Source organism: Dasypus novemcinctus, chromosome 21, assembly GCF_030445035.2.
Source record: "Dasypus novemcinctus isolate mDasNov1 chromosome 21, mDasNov1.1.hap2, whole genome shotgun sequence".
NCBI classification, from domain to species: Eukaryota; Metazoa; Chordata; class Mammalia; order Cingulata; family Dasypodidae; genus Dasypus; species Dasypus novemcinctus.
In genome coordinates, this window is record NC_080693.1 from 56,268,926 (window position 1) to 56,285,688 (window position 16,763).

Sequence of the window (16,763 nt, forward strand, 5' to 3'; positions counted from 1 at the left end):
CCATTGTCAGCCCAGAATAAAAGGGACATGGAAAGGAGAGATTGATGGGGGAAATGACTTCAAAAGGAAAACCATGGAAGCTGAGATCTGGAATTAAGACATCACCTTGGGCCAAGAGAGAAACCCCATGCATGTGTACAGAGAGAGTGAGTTTGCCCCAGCAATTGAAGAGAGTGGGTATTCCTGCCCAATGTTCTGGGAGAGTTTTGCTGTCCCAGGGTACAGGGAGGGTGGAGCACATTCCCTGAGGATTAGGGAGGTTAATGTCAGCATCCAACAGGTCTGAGAGGGGTGGACCTGTCCCCCTGTGGATTAGGGAAGGCTAGGTGGTTAACTCGTTGCTCTGAGAGGGTTGAGCCTGCATGCCAAAGGTTAGGGAAGGCCAGGTGGTCAACTCAATGCTCTGAGTGGGTTGAATCTGTTTTCCAAAGGTTAGGGGCAATGTTGTCTTCTTGTCACTGTACTAGGCAGGTTAAGACTCTAACCCAAAGATTGGGTAAGGTGTAGCAATCACCCCAGCACTCTTGGAAGGTGAGGTCTGGAGCTTGGTCAACACCCAGGTGCTTGATGAGGGTGGAACCAAGAAAATGGCCGTAGGGCAAACATGTGGAAAGGGTAGGTTCCCATAAGGCACCAAGGAGAAAAAACCATCATCTTAAGAATGACGAGGGGGAAGCGGACTTGGCCCAGTGATTAGGGCGTCCATCTACCACATGGGACGTCCGCGGTTCAAACCTCGGGCCTCCTCGACTCATGTGAAGCTGGCTCATGGGCAGTGCTGATGCACGCAAGGAGTGCCGTGCCACGAAGGGCGTCCCCCACATAGGGGAGCCCCATGCACAAGGAGTGCGCCCCGTAAGGAGAGTCACCCAGCGCAAAAGAAAGTGCAGACTGCCCAGGAATGGTGCTGCCCACATGGAGAGCTGACACAGCAAGATGACACAACAAAAAAAGAAACACAGATTCCTGGTGTCGCTACTAAGGATAGAAGCAGTCACAGAAGAACAGACAGCGAATGGACACAGAGAGCAGACAACTGGGGTGGAAGGGGAGAAAAATGAATAAATAAATAAATCTTTAAAAAAAAAAAAAAGAATGACTCTCAAACTGAAATCGAATGGTATATGTCCTGCAGGTTTACTGAAGTGTAGAGGACCCGTGACTCAGTGACTCATATTTGCCTCCCAATTTCTCCTTATTGTAATGAAAATGTTTATCCTTTGTCAGTTTGTGTATTGGAAACTGATAAATTATTTTGTAAGTTTCATAGATCTATAGTAGACAGGACTTTTCCCCAAGACAAACTGTATTTCTTTAAATTGATTGTGATATGATTTAGTACTTGCATTGTTACTGATTTTAGGGGTTTTTTTTTTCAATATTGTAATGTCTTTTTGGAATTCAGAGGGTGGAGTGTAGCAGTTTGATATGGTTATGAATTCCAAAAATAGATATTGGATTATGTTTGTAATCTGGTCTGTACCTGGGAGTGATTAAGTTATGATTAGGTGTTGGGAGCCCTGCAAAGCAGGGTCCCCAGAAGCCTGCAAAGCAGGCTCCAAGGTTCACAGTGAGAACGTAGACGAAGTGCGCCTGGAGAGTCTGGAGGTAAAATAGAAGGTGTCTGCTGGGCAAGGTTATGTGCTGAACTAAATATGCTGGGTGTAGATAAGAAGTAGAAACTGTGTTATCTGTGGGTTAATGAATAGAAAAGTACCTTTTGTATTTGCAGGAATCTAGAAACACAAACCTCCTGCAATGTGCTGTTTCCCTTTTATAGTATAAAATAAAGTGTATGATTAAGCCAAATGCCTGAGGTAGCTGCAAGCTCCTCACGGACCACCTGGCCCCCGCTATTTTGTGTCTCATTTTTCAGCCTCACACTCCTCCCACCTCAGGAACCTGTTCAGCTGCACGGGTCACAGTAAGTGGGGCCTGAACAGGGACCTGAGGCACAGGGGAAGGATGGCACCCATTTTGGAGAGTTTGGATTATACAAGGAGTGCACTCATTTTATAATGTGGTACACACAAGGAGCAGCAAAGGAGCAACACGGAATCAATTCAGGTGTGAGGTCCTATCCCGGGAGAGGTTGTCGGCTGCAGCAAAACCAGTAAGGGGGATAGAAGCACCAGGTGTAAAGCATGCGGGATCGCATTTCTCCTCAACGCAATTTGTATCTTCAAGTGTTAAAGGCACTGTTGTCTGACTGAGGTTCCAAGGTCACCACCCAACAGTTAGAACAGTTTTTAGATTTTGTCCAGCAGACTTGTCCTTGGTTTCCAGAGAAGGGTACGGTTAATAGGGCTTGGCAAAAGGTGGGTCAAGACTTAAGAGACCGCTATGCTGCTGAGGGTCCAGTAACTACTTTTACTTTGTGGACTTTGATTCATGATTCATTAGATCCTGTTTGTGAAAGTGAAAGAGGTGCTACTATTCCTTTTTCGGCTTCTCTGGCCACCGCTATGCAGGGTAAGGAAACTTTGTTACAACAGCCTTCTGCTCCTCAGGTAAAACTAGAGAGTAATAGGAAAGGTGAGGAAGACAACTGCGAGTCTTCCCCTATAGCTACCCAGCGACAGCTGTCACGACTGTCTTTAACAGATCAACAGTGTTGCAGAAAGCCTCCCTTTTGTTATTATTTAAAGCAGCCTGCTGGAGGTTTTCCTACTTCCATGAAGGACTTTTCCAAATTAGTATATACAATGGTTTTAATATTTGAGCTAAATGAGGGATGATATTTTAACAATATTACAAACTCTATTAACATGAGAAAACATTGTACTTTATTAATTACAACAGAGGGTATAGTTTGTTTTACCCAACCAAACAACATTTAAGAATTTCATAGAGCAGTAGGGACCTTGTAGCTTGTTCTGTTTTAGGCTTTTAAGATATGATACTGTTATTTCTGATATTTCTTTTAATTTTTGGAAAAGGATTACTGGTTAAAGCAATGTCATCAGTAGAGTTTCGGTCACAGATTTTTTGCCACCAGGCCATGAAAGATGGTTGGGCTATGCACACAGCCTTGGGGAAGCACTGTCAAAGTCCACTGTGAGGTTAGTCTGTCAATTGGATGTGGCCAGCACCAATATTGGCTTTGGGTGGGGTTTGTGGCAAAGACAAAATTCTAAACAAGTAGCCCTTGGCTTTTAATCACAATTCTGGAAAGAGGCCAAAAGTACAATATTAAAAAAGCAATTGTGTACAGCATAGGAGTAGTTTCTTTTTCTTCACAAAATAAAGAATGTAAAATTTAAATGAATATTTTAAAAGGTAAAAGATTTGTGGGAATACTGACTGCAATTTAATAAGTTAGTTCAAAAAGGTGTGTTTTGTCCTAAAATACGATGGCTAATTTTCATAAACTCAAAATGGAAATGAACATATGCAAGATAGGACTTAAATGCATGTGGCAAGTTGTAGAAGGTAACTTTAAGTAAGGAAATGTGTTCTGCGAAGGTAAAATTTGTCTCAAAATAATATAATTATAGTCTACATAGTTATAAATAATTATAAGAAGTTTAAGGAAGCATTGCTTAAATTAATGTATTTAAATGGCTAATTTCAAAAAGTCACTATTAAACAAAACCTGAATTGATAATAACAATAAAAGGTAATTTTATAACAGGAAAACTCGTCGGCAACCAGCCTCCCCTGCCAACTTGTTTCTTAAAAACTGTTTCTGGTATTGCATGCTACTAAGTACTTAAAGTGAAGAAAAGTTCATTATTTTAACAAGTTTTTTTAGTGTTGATGATAATTACCGCTGGACTTGCACTTTCTCGAAGTATTCAAACTGCACATTTTGTTAGTTCTTTAGCACAAAATACTTCCCTAGCCCTACAGGACCAAGAACACATTGATCACAAATTAGAACAAAAATTAAATGCTTTGGAGGAAACTATTATCTCTTTGGGTAATCAACTAGATGCTTTACAATATCGGATGCACCTACGTGCCATCCTCTGCATACTTTTGTTTGTGTTACACCTGTATTGCTCAATAATATGAAATGGAATTGGACTGCCGTCCGTCTCCATTTGCAAGGATTTTGGAATCATGAGAATATTAGTTTAGATTTACAGAGCCTACATGATGAAATCCTGGCCCTCCAATCAGCTCGTCTTGCTACATTAAATACTGAAGCTATTGCTAACAGTCTGCTAACCAGTTTACGAAATTTTGCCCCTTGGGACCTCCTCCCTTACAATTTTTAGTATTTGTTGGCTTTGGCCTGTCTTTTGCTACTTCTCTGGTGCTTACTGCCCATAATCCATGCACATTTGCAACAGCAGGTACACCACATACAAACAGAAAACAGTTATGTCTAACTCAAAAAGCCTTACAGTGCAATAAGATATGAACAATCCCCTAGAAAAAGAGCTGCCTAGGACAAGTTTCTTGTCCTCGCTGGCTGGTAGTCAGTGACGGGGAAGAGCCCCAGAGGGGGCCAACCTAAGACAGGCAGAGTCATAGCTGGCAGCCTTTTTCTATAATAATAAAGGGGGAGATGTGGGGAGCCCTGCAAAGCAGGCTCCGAGGTTCACAGTGAGAATGTAGACAAAGTGCACCTGGAGAGTCTGGAGGTAAAATAGAAGGTGCCCGCTGGGCAAGGTCATGTGCTGAACTAAATATGCTGAGTGTGGATAAGAAGTAGAAACTGTGTTATCTGTGGGCTAATGAACAGAAAAGTAAATTTTGTATTTGTAGTAATCTAGAAACGCAAACCTCCCGGAATGTGCTGCTTCCCCTTTATGGTATAAAATAAGGTGTATGATTAAGCCAAGTGCCTGAGGTAGCTGCGAGCTCCTCACCACCTGGCCCCCGCTATTTTGTGTCTTTCATTTTTCAACCTCACACTCCTCCCACCTCAGGAACCTGTTCAGCTGCACAGGTTGCAGCAATTAGGGCTTTGACTGGGCCAATTCATTAGTGCGTTGAGTCCCTGCCCCTTGGTGGGTGGGGACTCACAGATAAAAAGGCATGGCAAAGGACAGAGCTAGGGATTTAAATGTTGGCGTTTTGATGTTGGAGTTTGATGCTGAAGCCTTAAGCTGGTGCCCTGGGAAGTAAACATACAGAGGAAAAAGAAGTCAGCCCCAGGAACAGAGGAACCCTGAAGAAGGAAGCCTTCAAGAAAGGAATCTTGAACCCAGAGAGAAACAAGACCCTGGAAGGGAGAAACCCAGGAAGCCTGAACCCTCACAGACATCGGCAGCCATCTTGCTCCAACATGTGAAAATAGACTTTGGTGAGGGAAGTAACTTATGCTTTATGACCTGGTATCTGTAAGCTCCTACCCCAAATAAATACCCTTATAAAAAACAACCAATTTCTGGTATTTTGCATGAGCACCCCTTTGGCTGACTAATACACTAACCATCACAGTCCACCCCTTGTCAACTCAGCAACCATACACATTACCTTAAACCATATTTAGACTGTAAGTAAAAACAATAACAGACATGCATATATATATATACTTCCACCTAACAATGATCAACTCTCCGGCTTATAACTGGAAATGCATTAATTCCCTATAGAAGGGAAGCACACTTGGCCCAATGGTTAGGGCATCCGTCTAGCACATGGGAGGTCCGCGGTTCAAACCCCGGGCCTCCTTGACCTGTGTGGAGCTGGCCATGGGCAGTGCTGATGTGCACAAGGAGTGCCATGCCACACAGGGGTGTCCCGTGTAGGGGAGCCCCACGTGCAAGGAGTGCACCCCGTAAGGAGAGCCGCCCAGCGCGAAAGAAAGTGCAGCCTGCCTAAGAATGGTGCCACACACACGGAGAGCTGACAAAGAAAGATGACACAACAAAAAGAAACACAGATTCCCGTGCCGCTGATAACAACAGAAGCGGACAAAGAAGATGCTGCAAATAGACACACAGAACAGACAACCGGGGTGGGGGCGGGGGAAGGGGAGAGAAATAAATAAATACATCTTTCAAAAAAGATAATTCCCTATAAAATAGGGTACAAGTTCTTGGATAATATTCACTCTTAAATTTGACATCCTCAAATATTATGACATGAAACTGATACAACTTGTTATATGATAAGGGAAAAGTTTGGAGAAGACAAAGAAATTCGTTTTGTGTACACATACAACAATCATAATCAAAAGGGAACAAGGAAGAAAATTTCATGACCATTACAGTCCTTGTTTCTGTAACTGGTCACATAATCAAAGTTCATATTTAACTTATCACCACCTTCTTTCATTACCTAGCCCATGTTTCCATTACCCTCAGCAAGCACCTCAGCTGACCGTGGTTCTTTGCCTAGGGGGGTGACCCAAACTTTCGTTCCTGAAGATTCTGGGTGATTGTTAGTCCTGCTCAGACTGAGTTGTTGCAATTTTCCATTGACTTTAATCATAGGGCACGGCAGTACTAGGAGACGCCCTAGAGGCTCTCCTATACCCCAGGCAAACTCTTCCTTATCCCCATTATGTAGATTCAATCCTGTTTCCCTTTGATAGCCAGGATCAATTGCCACAGCCAGTACAATAACTCCCTTTCTTGACTGTTGATTCAGGCCTAAGAGGAGCCCAAAGTGGCCAGGTAGCAGTTTTAACTTCTGTTCAGTGGAATCATTGTTGTGTTCCATGGTGACAGCAACCCTCCTTTTGGGACTAAAAACTGTAGAGCAGCAGAGTTTGAGATTGCAGCGACAGGTAGTAAAAATTTTCCTAGTGAATCACTAAGGGTAACAGTGAGTGGTGTCACTCCCATTTCCACCCCTTGATTCCTGGACCCATTAATCCTGGTAATGGGAGAAACTGCACCATAGAATGGACACTGATATAGAGCATACACAGCCTCCTGGAGAACATTACCCAGCCCTGCAGGGAGTCTTCAAAAGGTCATTCAGCTGTTCTCTCAATCCAGCTGCTTCAGAGTGATGGGAATATGGTAAGATCAGTGAATTCCATGGGCATGTGCCCATACCCACATATCATTTGCTTTGAAATGGGTTCCTTGACCAGAAGCCATGCTCTGTGGAATGCCATGGTAGTAGACATTCAATAAGTCCATGGATGGTAGTTTTGGAAGAAGCATTGTGTGCAGGAAATGCAAACCCATATCTAGAGTGTGTCTATTCCAGTTAAAACAAATCGCTGCCACTTCCATGGTGGGTGTGGTCCAATGTAGTCAATCTGCCACCAGGTAGCAGGCCGGTCACCTCAAGAAATGGTGCCATATCAGGGGCTGAGTGTGGGTCTCTGTTGCTGGCAGATTGGGCACTCAGCAGTGGCTGTAGCCAAGTCAGCCTTGGTGGGGGAATGTCTGTGTTGCTGAGCCCAGGCATAACCTCCATCCCTACCTCCATGGCCACTTTGTTCATGAGCCCATTGGGCAATGACAGGAGTGGCTGGGGAAAGAGGCTGAGCATTAGCCACAGAGTGGATTATCTTATCCACTTGATTATTAAAATTTTCCTCTGCTGAAGTCACCCTCTGATGAGCATTCACATGGGACACAAATATTTTCATGTTTTTTGCCCACTCAATAAGGTCTATCCACATACCTCTTCTCCAGACCTTTTTGTCACCAATTTTCCAATCATGTTCCTTCCAATTCCCTGACCATCCAGCCAAACCATTGGCAACAGGCCATGAATCAGTGTACAAACGCACCTCAAGCTATTTCTTCCTACAAGCAAAATGAACCACCAGGTGCACTGCTCAAAGGTCTGCCCACTGGGAGGATTTGCCCTTACCACTGTCCTTCAGGGATGTCCCAGAAAGGGGCTGCAGTGTTGCAGCTGTCCACTTTTGGGTAGTACCTGCATAACATGCAGAACCATCCATAAACCAGGCCCGAGTTTTCTCTTCTTCAGTCAACTGATTGTAAGGGACTCCCCAAAAGGCCAAAGCTGTGGGCTGGGAAAGAAAGTAACATGGCAGGGGTGGTGACCATGGCATTTGGGCTACTTCCTCATGTGCCTTCAGTACCTGCTCGAGCCCTATCTCATATATACCACTCCCACTTTATGATGGCTGTGCACAATCAACTTTATGGTTTGGTGGGTCAGACAATACCCAGCCCATGGTAACTCAGAGCTCATAGTAACTTGATGGCCCATGGTTCAGCATTCAGTCTCTACTAAGGCCCAGTAGCAGGCCAAAAGCTGTTTCTCAAAAGGAGAGTAGTTATCTGCAGAGGATAGCCAGGCTTTGCTATCCTGCGTTGCGTCTGCGTTGTCTGTGTTGTGATTCTTCTACAGGGGCCTGCCAAAGGCTCCAGACTGCATCTCTATTTGCCACTGAAACTTCCAGCACCGTTGAATCTGCTGGATCATGTGGCCCAGGCTGCTGCACAGCAGCCTGCACCTGTTGCAGAGCCTCCTCTTGTTCCAGTCCCCAATCAAAACTAGCAGCTTTTCTGGTCACCCAGTAAATTGGCCCTAGTAGCACACCCAAACATGGAATGTGTTGTCTCCAAAATCTGAAGATAATGTTGGGGTTTAAGATATATTTAGGGGATTTGAATCTCTGGACTGACAATGTGATAGCCAGATCCTGAGCCTCAACAGACTCCAGCACCTACAATCTGATTTATTGGACTTACCACACTCAGCTAAGATGGAGGTGAAGAAGGACAACCACCACACCATGGAGCCTAGAGTGATTACAACTGAAAATGGGAGGATTGCATCCAGCATCCAGGTGGAATCTGAGCCTCCTCTTGACATAAAGGTGCAATGGACACAACCAATCCAGTGTCCACATAGAAGAGGTGGCATTGGATTGGGAAAAGTGGACATAATGGACAAAGGGTATGGGGAAAGGCAGGAAGAGATGAGAGGTGGAGGCGTCTTCGGGACATGGAGCTGCCCTGGATGGTGCTTCAGAGGTAATCACCGGACATTGTAAATCCTCACAGGGCCTACATGATGGAATAGAGGAGAGTATGGGCCATGATGTGAACCAATGTATATGAGGTGCAGAGGTGCCCAAAGATGTACTTACCAAATCCAATGGATGTGTCATGATGATGGGAACGAGTGTTGTTGGGGGGGCGGAGAGGGGGGGGTGGGGGGGTGGGGTTGAATGGGACCTCACATATATATTTTTAATGTAATATTATTACAAAGTCAATAAAAAATAAAAAAATTAAAAAAAAAAAATCTGAAGAGACCAACTTTTTTGGTCATAGGAAGGGCAAGATGCAACAGCTTATCCTTCACTTTAGAAGGGATATCTCGACATGCCCCTCACCACTGGACATCTAGAAATTTCACTGACATGGAAGGACCCTGTATTAGTCAGCCAAAGAGGTGTTGATCAAAATACCAGAAATTGGTTGGTTTTTATAAAGGGTATTTATTTGGGATAGGAGCTTACAGTTATCAGGCCATAAAGCAAAAGTTCCTTCCCTCACCAAAGTCTATTTTCACGTGTTGGAGCAAGATGGCTGCCAACGTCTGCGAGGGTTCAAGCTTTCTGGGTTTCTCCCTTCTAGGGTGTTGCTTCTCTCTGGGTTCAAGGTTCCTTTCTTACCAGGGTTTGCTTTTTCCTGGGCTCAGGGATCCTCTCTTCCTGGGGCTGGCTTCTCTTTCTTCAGTGAGCTTACTTCCCAGGGCACCAGTTTAAGGCTTCAGCATCAAACTCCCACATCCAAACTCCAACATCAAAACCCCTAACTCTGTCCTTTGCCATGCCTTTTATCTGTGAGTCCCCACCCACCAAGGGGTGGGAAGTCAACGCCCTGATGACATGCCCCAATCAAAGCCCTAATCATAACTCAGTCACGCCCAGGTGCAGACCAGATTACAAACATAATCCAATACCTGTTTTTGGAATTCATAACCATACCACACTGCTACAAACCCTGTATTTTAGTTGGATTTATCTCCCATCCTCTCTCACGCAAATGCCTTACTAATAAGTCTAGAGTCTTTGCTACTTTTTGCTCACTAGGTCCTACCAACATGATATCATTAATATAATGGACCACTGTGATGTCTTGTGGGAGGGAGAGACCATCAAGATCCCTGCAGACAATATTATGACATAGGACTGGAGAGATGATATACCCCTGAGGACAGTGAAGGCATACTGCTGGCCTAGCTGAAAGTAGACTGTTTCTGGTGGTCCTTACTAATGACAATTGAGAAAAAAAGCATTTGCCAAATCAACAGCTGCATACCAGGTACCAGGGGATATGTTGATTTGCTCAAGCAATGATAACACATCTGGGACAGCAGCTGCAATTAGAGACACCACCTGGTTACGTTTACAATAATCTACTGTAATCCTCCAAGATCCATCTGTTTTCTGTACAGGCCAAATAGGAGAGTTGAATGGGGATGTGATGGGAATCAGCACCCCTGCATCCTTCAAATCCTTGATGGTGGCGCTCATTTCTGCAATCCCTCCAGGAATCCTGTATTGCTTTTGGTTTACTATTTTGCTAGATAGGGGCAGTTCTAGTGGCTTCCACTTGGCCTTTCCAACCATAATAGCCCTCACTCCATAAGTCAGGGATCCAATGTGGGGATTCTGCCAGTTACTGAGTATGTCTATTCCAATTACGCATTCTGGAACTGGGAAAATATCCACAGAATGGGTCCAGGGACCCACTGGACCAACTGTGAGACAATTAGTCCAGTGGGTCCCTGACCTCCATAACTCTTACTCTGACTGGTGGACCTGTTACTGGATTTTATCTAGGTTCTTGACTATGCTGCAAAAAATGAATTTCAAGAGCATGTCAGATGAGTTAGGCCAGTAATTTATTAAGGTAAATTTTATTTATCACAGATAAAAATAAAAGGCATGACAGAGGATAGAGTTGGAGGGTTATTAATGTTGGAGTTTTGATGTTGGAGTTTGATGCTGAAGTCTTAAGCTGTAGCCCAGGAAAAAGCAAGCCCTAGGGAGAGAAGAACCCTGAACCCAGACAGAAGCAAGATCCTGAAAGGGAGAAACCCAGGAAGCCTGAACCCTCACAGACGTCGGCAGCCATCTTGCTCCAACACGTGAAAATAGACTTTGATGAGGGCAGTAACTTATGCTTTATGGCCTGGTATCTGTAAGCTCCTACCCCAAATAAATACCCTTTATAAAAACCAACCAATTTCTGTTATTTTGCATCAGCACCCCTTTGGCTAACTAATACAATTAACTAAGCCACAAGAATTTTATTAGTAACTACTTTGCAAAGTTTTTCTGCTTTTTTAGCAGTTGAATTAATTCCACTTGTGATTTATACATCAACTCACAAGAAAGTATTGACTTTTTTTTTTAAAGATTTATTTATTTATTTCTCTCCCCTCCACACGCACCCCCCTCCCCCGTTGTCTGTTCTCTGTGTCTATTTGCTGCGTCATCTTCTTTGTCCACATCTGTTGTCAGCGGCACGGGAATCTGTGTTTCTTTTTTTGTTGTGTCATCTTGTGTCAGCTCTCCATGTGTGCAGCACCATTCCTGTGCAGGCTGCACTTTCTTTCACGCTGGGCGGCTCTCCTTACAGGGCGCACTCCTTGCGCATGGGGCTCCCCTGCGGGAGACACCCCTGCGTGGCAGGGCACTCCTTGTGCACATCAGCACTGCACATGGGCCAGCTCCACACAGGTCAGGGAGGCCTGGGGTTTGAACCGCGGACCTCCCATGTGGTAGACGGACGCCCTAACCAGTGGGCCAAGTCCGCCGCCAGTATTGGCTTTTAAAGAGGTTACCTTTCACCGTTACCAATTGTAATAGGTGAACATAAATCTAATTTCCTAGGTACAAGCAAACTGACAAAGTTAAGCACAGATTAGAACAGACAAGAGAATTTTATACCCTTAGCATTTCTAGAAACTCTTTGATCTTAATTGATGGGACATGAGGTTTCTTATTTTCCAGGAGAGGTTTAGTAACTGGTCTGGATCTTGATTTCTATTCACAACTTTTATAGGCATAACTGAGTTTAAACTGAGAAAGCTCTTTCTAAAACGTTATTAGAAGTTTGAGGTTTATTTCCTTATTTCTTTAAAGAGACATGACCTAAGATTTCTGGGCCTCAGATCTATCTGTCCTCTTTCCTTACACTGGCTTAACTGGAATTCAGGGTTTTATACAGAGGCTGCTCTCAGCTATCCTGTGGCCATGTGGACCAGCAGTAGCAGAATTTCCTCATTCTTGAGAAGACACTCCTATGAGGGGTTTACTGGTAAGCTAGAGACCATGCCCATTATTCTAGGAAGAATGAAGAAGCACTTTTTAGTTGACCGACCTGGCGTCCCAGAGTCCTAGTCTGACTACAATGTTCACCACTCCATATAATTTGGAACTGATGCTCTGTTCTCAGTGTCCTGTGAATTTTAAATTTCAGAGCCTGCCCAGCCTACAGGCGTCCCTGTGGGCAACCTAGGTCCTGGAGGATGTCTGGTTAATACTGGAGATCAGACCAATGCACCCAGAGTTGGTGGGAGACGTTCCGAGCAGTTACCCCAAATCGAAGTGCCTGAGATAAGTCTCAGGGGATATTTGGCTGCCCTCTGAATGGAAGGGCCCAAGGAATGGGGGCCATTCAGGGTTTACTGCTCTGGTTCTCAGCACCCCTGACATTCCAGGGTCCAAGACTGATGGCACTGTCACCCAAACGGAAGTGCCTCAAATCTCAGGGCATGTTTGGCGGCTCTCTGATTCCCACCACCCTGGGAATCCCAGAGCCCCTGACACTGGGCATTCCTGCCTGTTCCGGACTTGGACGACAGATCAAATAGATCAGATGCCCTCCAAGCCGAATATTGCTCCTTTCTCCTATCCTTCCAGAAGTCTTAGACACAGTCCTAGTTTTATGACTTCACTGTCTGATAGTTTCCAGTTAGACCAGCCATCAAAAGACCATTAAGTGATTAGACATCAACTGTTCTAGCTGACAGGCCTGGGGGCCCTGAGGCAATCCTTTCCTTACTAGCAAAGTTATTTTCAGTTTTACAGTTTTTAAGATATTCCAAAGCATTTTAACACAAACCGGTAATGAGAGATTCAGTAGCAAGAAGTAGGAAGGTAAAAGTTAATTACGCAAGGGTATCCTGGCCTGTGACCCCCTGGGGAAGGGAACCCCATGGCATCCACCTTTGGCCCTGCCCATTGCCTTCTTACCACCGGTGTGGTGGATAGAAAGGCGGGCATCAAAGGCATGGACCCGCGAAGCCCCCAACTCGCGGGCTGCCCATCACTGCTGTGCACCCCCTAGGGGAGAGGGCAGGAGAAGGCAATGGCCGCCGGCCCCAAGGGCAGAGCTGAGGGCTGTTAAAAGAGATTGAAACAGCTGAGCAGTGAGCCCCTGCCCTCTCAGCGGGGGTCAGATCTAACAAGCCTGGGCATGCAGCATGGATGCAGAGAATTCCCATACCCCAGCCTCTTTCCTTCCAAGATTACATCCTGTGGGGGCTCATAGGTGAACCTGTTTAAAGTGGAGAACCAAAGGAAGGCATTAAACACACTGTAGGCCATAGCTTCATTCACCAATAACCTCCTGGCTGTGGCTCACCAAATATGTTACCAGATTTTGCTACGTTCTTGACTATGCTGCAGAAATGAATTTCAAGAGCAAGCATATCGGGTGAGTTAGGCCAGTAATTTATTAAGGTAGGGAGGGAAGAGAAATGGAAGAAAATAATAGATCATGGGGGGAGCAGATTTGGCCCAATGGATAGAGCATCCGCCTACCACATGGGAGGTCCAAGGTTCAAACCCAGGGCCTCCTGACCCGTGTAATGAGCTGGCCCATGCGCAGTGCTCATGTGTGCAAGGAGTGCCGTGCCATGCAGGGGTGTCCCCCGCGTAGGGGAGTCCCATGTGCAAGGAGTGTGCCCCATAAGGAGAGCCACCCAGCATGAAAAAAGTGCAGCCTACCCAGGAATGGCGCCACACAGACGGAGAGCTGACGCAGCAAGATGGTGCAACAAAAAGAAACACAGATTCCCACAGAAGAACACACAGCAATTGGACACAGAGAGCAGACAACTTGGGCGGGGTGGGGGGGAAGGAAGAGAAATAAAATAACATAAATCTTAAAAAAAAAATAGATTATGGGTCCCAGGTAGAGAGGAAGGGGCTGAAAAGTGATAAAGCGGGCTGATTTACAGAGTATAATTTCCCGTTATAGATTATAAATCCCCAGGTTTACTTGCATGTTGATCCATGTGGGGGGAGAAGGCGGCCAGAATCAAGGTCCAAAGGGGAGAGAGCATTCAGGCCTTGCATCTGCTTTTTTGAACTGTTAATTATACCACCCCTTTGCTAATGGCAGGGGAGGAGTTCCAGCTGTTTGCTGTTTTGATTGATTACCCCACCCATGATCCCACAGGAGGGCCCAATTATAAAGTCCTTGGGGGAATACCCAGGGCTTTTCCTGGCTTCTGGAGGAAATCTTGTTCCCAAGGGCAGAGTCCTGTGGGGGTCTTCCAGCAGCCATCTTGGGGTATTGACGTCCACACGGACTTCTTGCCAGGTTCCAGATCCTTCCATTGATGCTCTCTTTCTAGCTGGCTTCAGACCACAGTGACATTTTGGGGCTCCTGGAATTAATGTCACTTCTGAGCCAGTATCTAATAATCCCTGAAATGTCTGAACATTTCCTTTTCCCCAGTGCACAGTTACTCTGGTAAAAGGCCATAGATCTCCTTGGGGAAAAGTGGGAGGAAGATTAACAGCATAAATTTTGGGCAGTTTAACAGGATCCTTCCCCAAGGGGACCTGGCCTCCTCATTCAAGAGGCTCTGGGTCTGTAAACTCTCTCAAGTCTGGGAATTGATTAAGGGGCCGTGATTTTCTGCATCTGTAATTTGAGTTAGGATTTTGTTCACTCGACCTAGAACTCTTCTGTTTATACAGATCCAGAAGAAATTTAGTAGACTGCCCACCTATTTCACTTCTAGGTACCCCATGATTTATTAGCCAGTGCCATAATGCTACACAACTCAGACTATTTTGAGTGCTTTTTTGAATCTGTCTTTCATTGCAGTGGCCATGCCTACTTTATCTTTGGTGACTTTTGCCAGAGTGACATCCAATCACCCTCATAATGTTTAAGGATTCTAATTCCATTACAGCCCTCCCTACAGTAATATCTGGGCTACAGAAAAGAGCAACCACAGAGCTCTTCAGGGAAGATGTATTTTATTTCTTATAGTCCTGGTTAAAAGTGTGCCTCTGGTCAATCCTGGGATGGTGGGGAGGTCTCAAATGGTAAATCCATTCTAGCATCCAATCGCTCTAAGCCTTAGAATTCCCTCTTCTGCTTTATACCAGGACAAATTGGGCATCTCAACCTCAGGCATGCTAGGCCATCTTCTGGTCCGTGCTTCGGTCAGCCACCCAAACTAACAGTTTGAGCCCTTTCTAACCCCTCGAGCTACAGTGTTGAATCCAGAATTTTTGCTTAGTGGACCCATATCAATAAATTCAGCCTTCCACCATTATCCCATACCCTTAATATCCATTCCCACATATATTCCTCTGACTTCTGTCTACATCAATTGGAAAACTCATGCAGTTCTTTCAGAGTATGCCTTACTTCCTTATGGGTCACACTTTGTATTTCACCTTTGCCGGCTTGTTGTGATTTTAGAAATAGGTCTCAAAGACAAGAGAGGTGGTGGGGGTGGGTAAGGAGAAGGATTAGAAATGCCTTGCAAGCTACTGACCTCAGGGCATACCCTTGCATTTCTTCTGGTGACATAGGATTAATCTCTTCAGGCAGAGGTTGGAAGGCAGTTTCCTCAGGGCAGATTGCAGGTTCCTTAGTTCATGCTGGAGTTTGGAAGGTACCTGCCTCAGGGCTGGGAGGAGGTCCAGACTCCCTGGGGCAGGCCAGAGGCTGGGTGATACACGGTTGACAAGGTGTGGTCTCCACAGGGCAGGCCATCACAGGCTTATCTGGTAAAGTCTCAGCAGAATTTAGGGTTCCAATGTCCCCACCAATATTATCATCATCCCATATGTCTCCATCCCAATTCTCTGGGTTCCATTCTTTTCCAATCAATACCTTCATTTTAACTGCAAAAACCCTGTAGGGTTGAGATTTTAGTTTCCTTTGTAACTCTGCCACTCATACAATGAGAGTCTCAGTTTGGTTCTCAGATATTTCAAGCCTGAGGCTACAGGAGACAAGATTTTATAGAAACTTTCACATCATTCATGCTGTGTTTAAGTTTCAAATTTGAAGCCTTTAGCTCATCTCTTTCTTTTGTAACAGTATCCAGAGTATGTAGGAGGAGCCAGTCAACATTACACCTTTTGACTCCATGAAACTCTGTTAAGATGTAGAAAACACTCTCCCCCAGACACTTGCTTCTTATAAGCATGGAAGTGTTACCAGATTTTATTTAGGTTCTTGGCTATGCTGCAGAAATGAATTTTATGCACACACTAGGTAAGTTAGGCCAGTAATTTATTCAGGTAGGGGGAAAAGAAATGGGAGATCAGGGGTCCCAGGTAGAGAGGAAGGACTTGAAAAGTGATAAAGCAGGCTGATTTACAGGCTACAATTCCCATGATAGGTTATGGCAACATGGCAGTGGAAAAAAGTGGTGAGAGTGGTGCACAGAGGGCAGGCACAGGTCCACAGGCAAGAGAGCACAAGAGAGAACGTTCAGGCCTCACGGTCTGCTTTATAAACTATTAATTATTCCACCCCTTTGCAATTGGCAGGGGAGGGTTTCCAGCTGTTTGCTGTTTTGATTGATCACCCCGTATCAATCCCCCAGTGAGGGCCCAATGATAAAGTCCTTGGGGAATATCTGGGGCT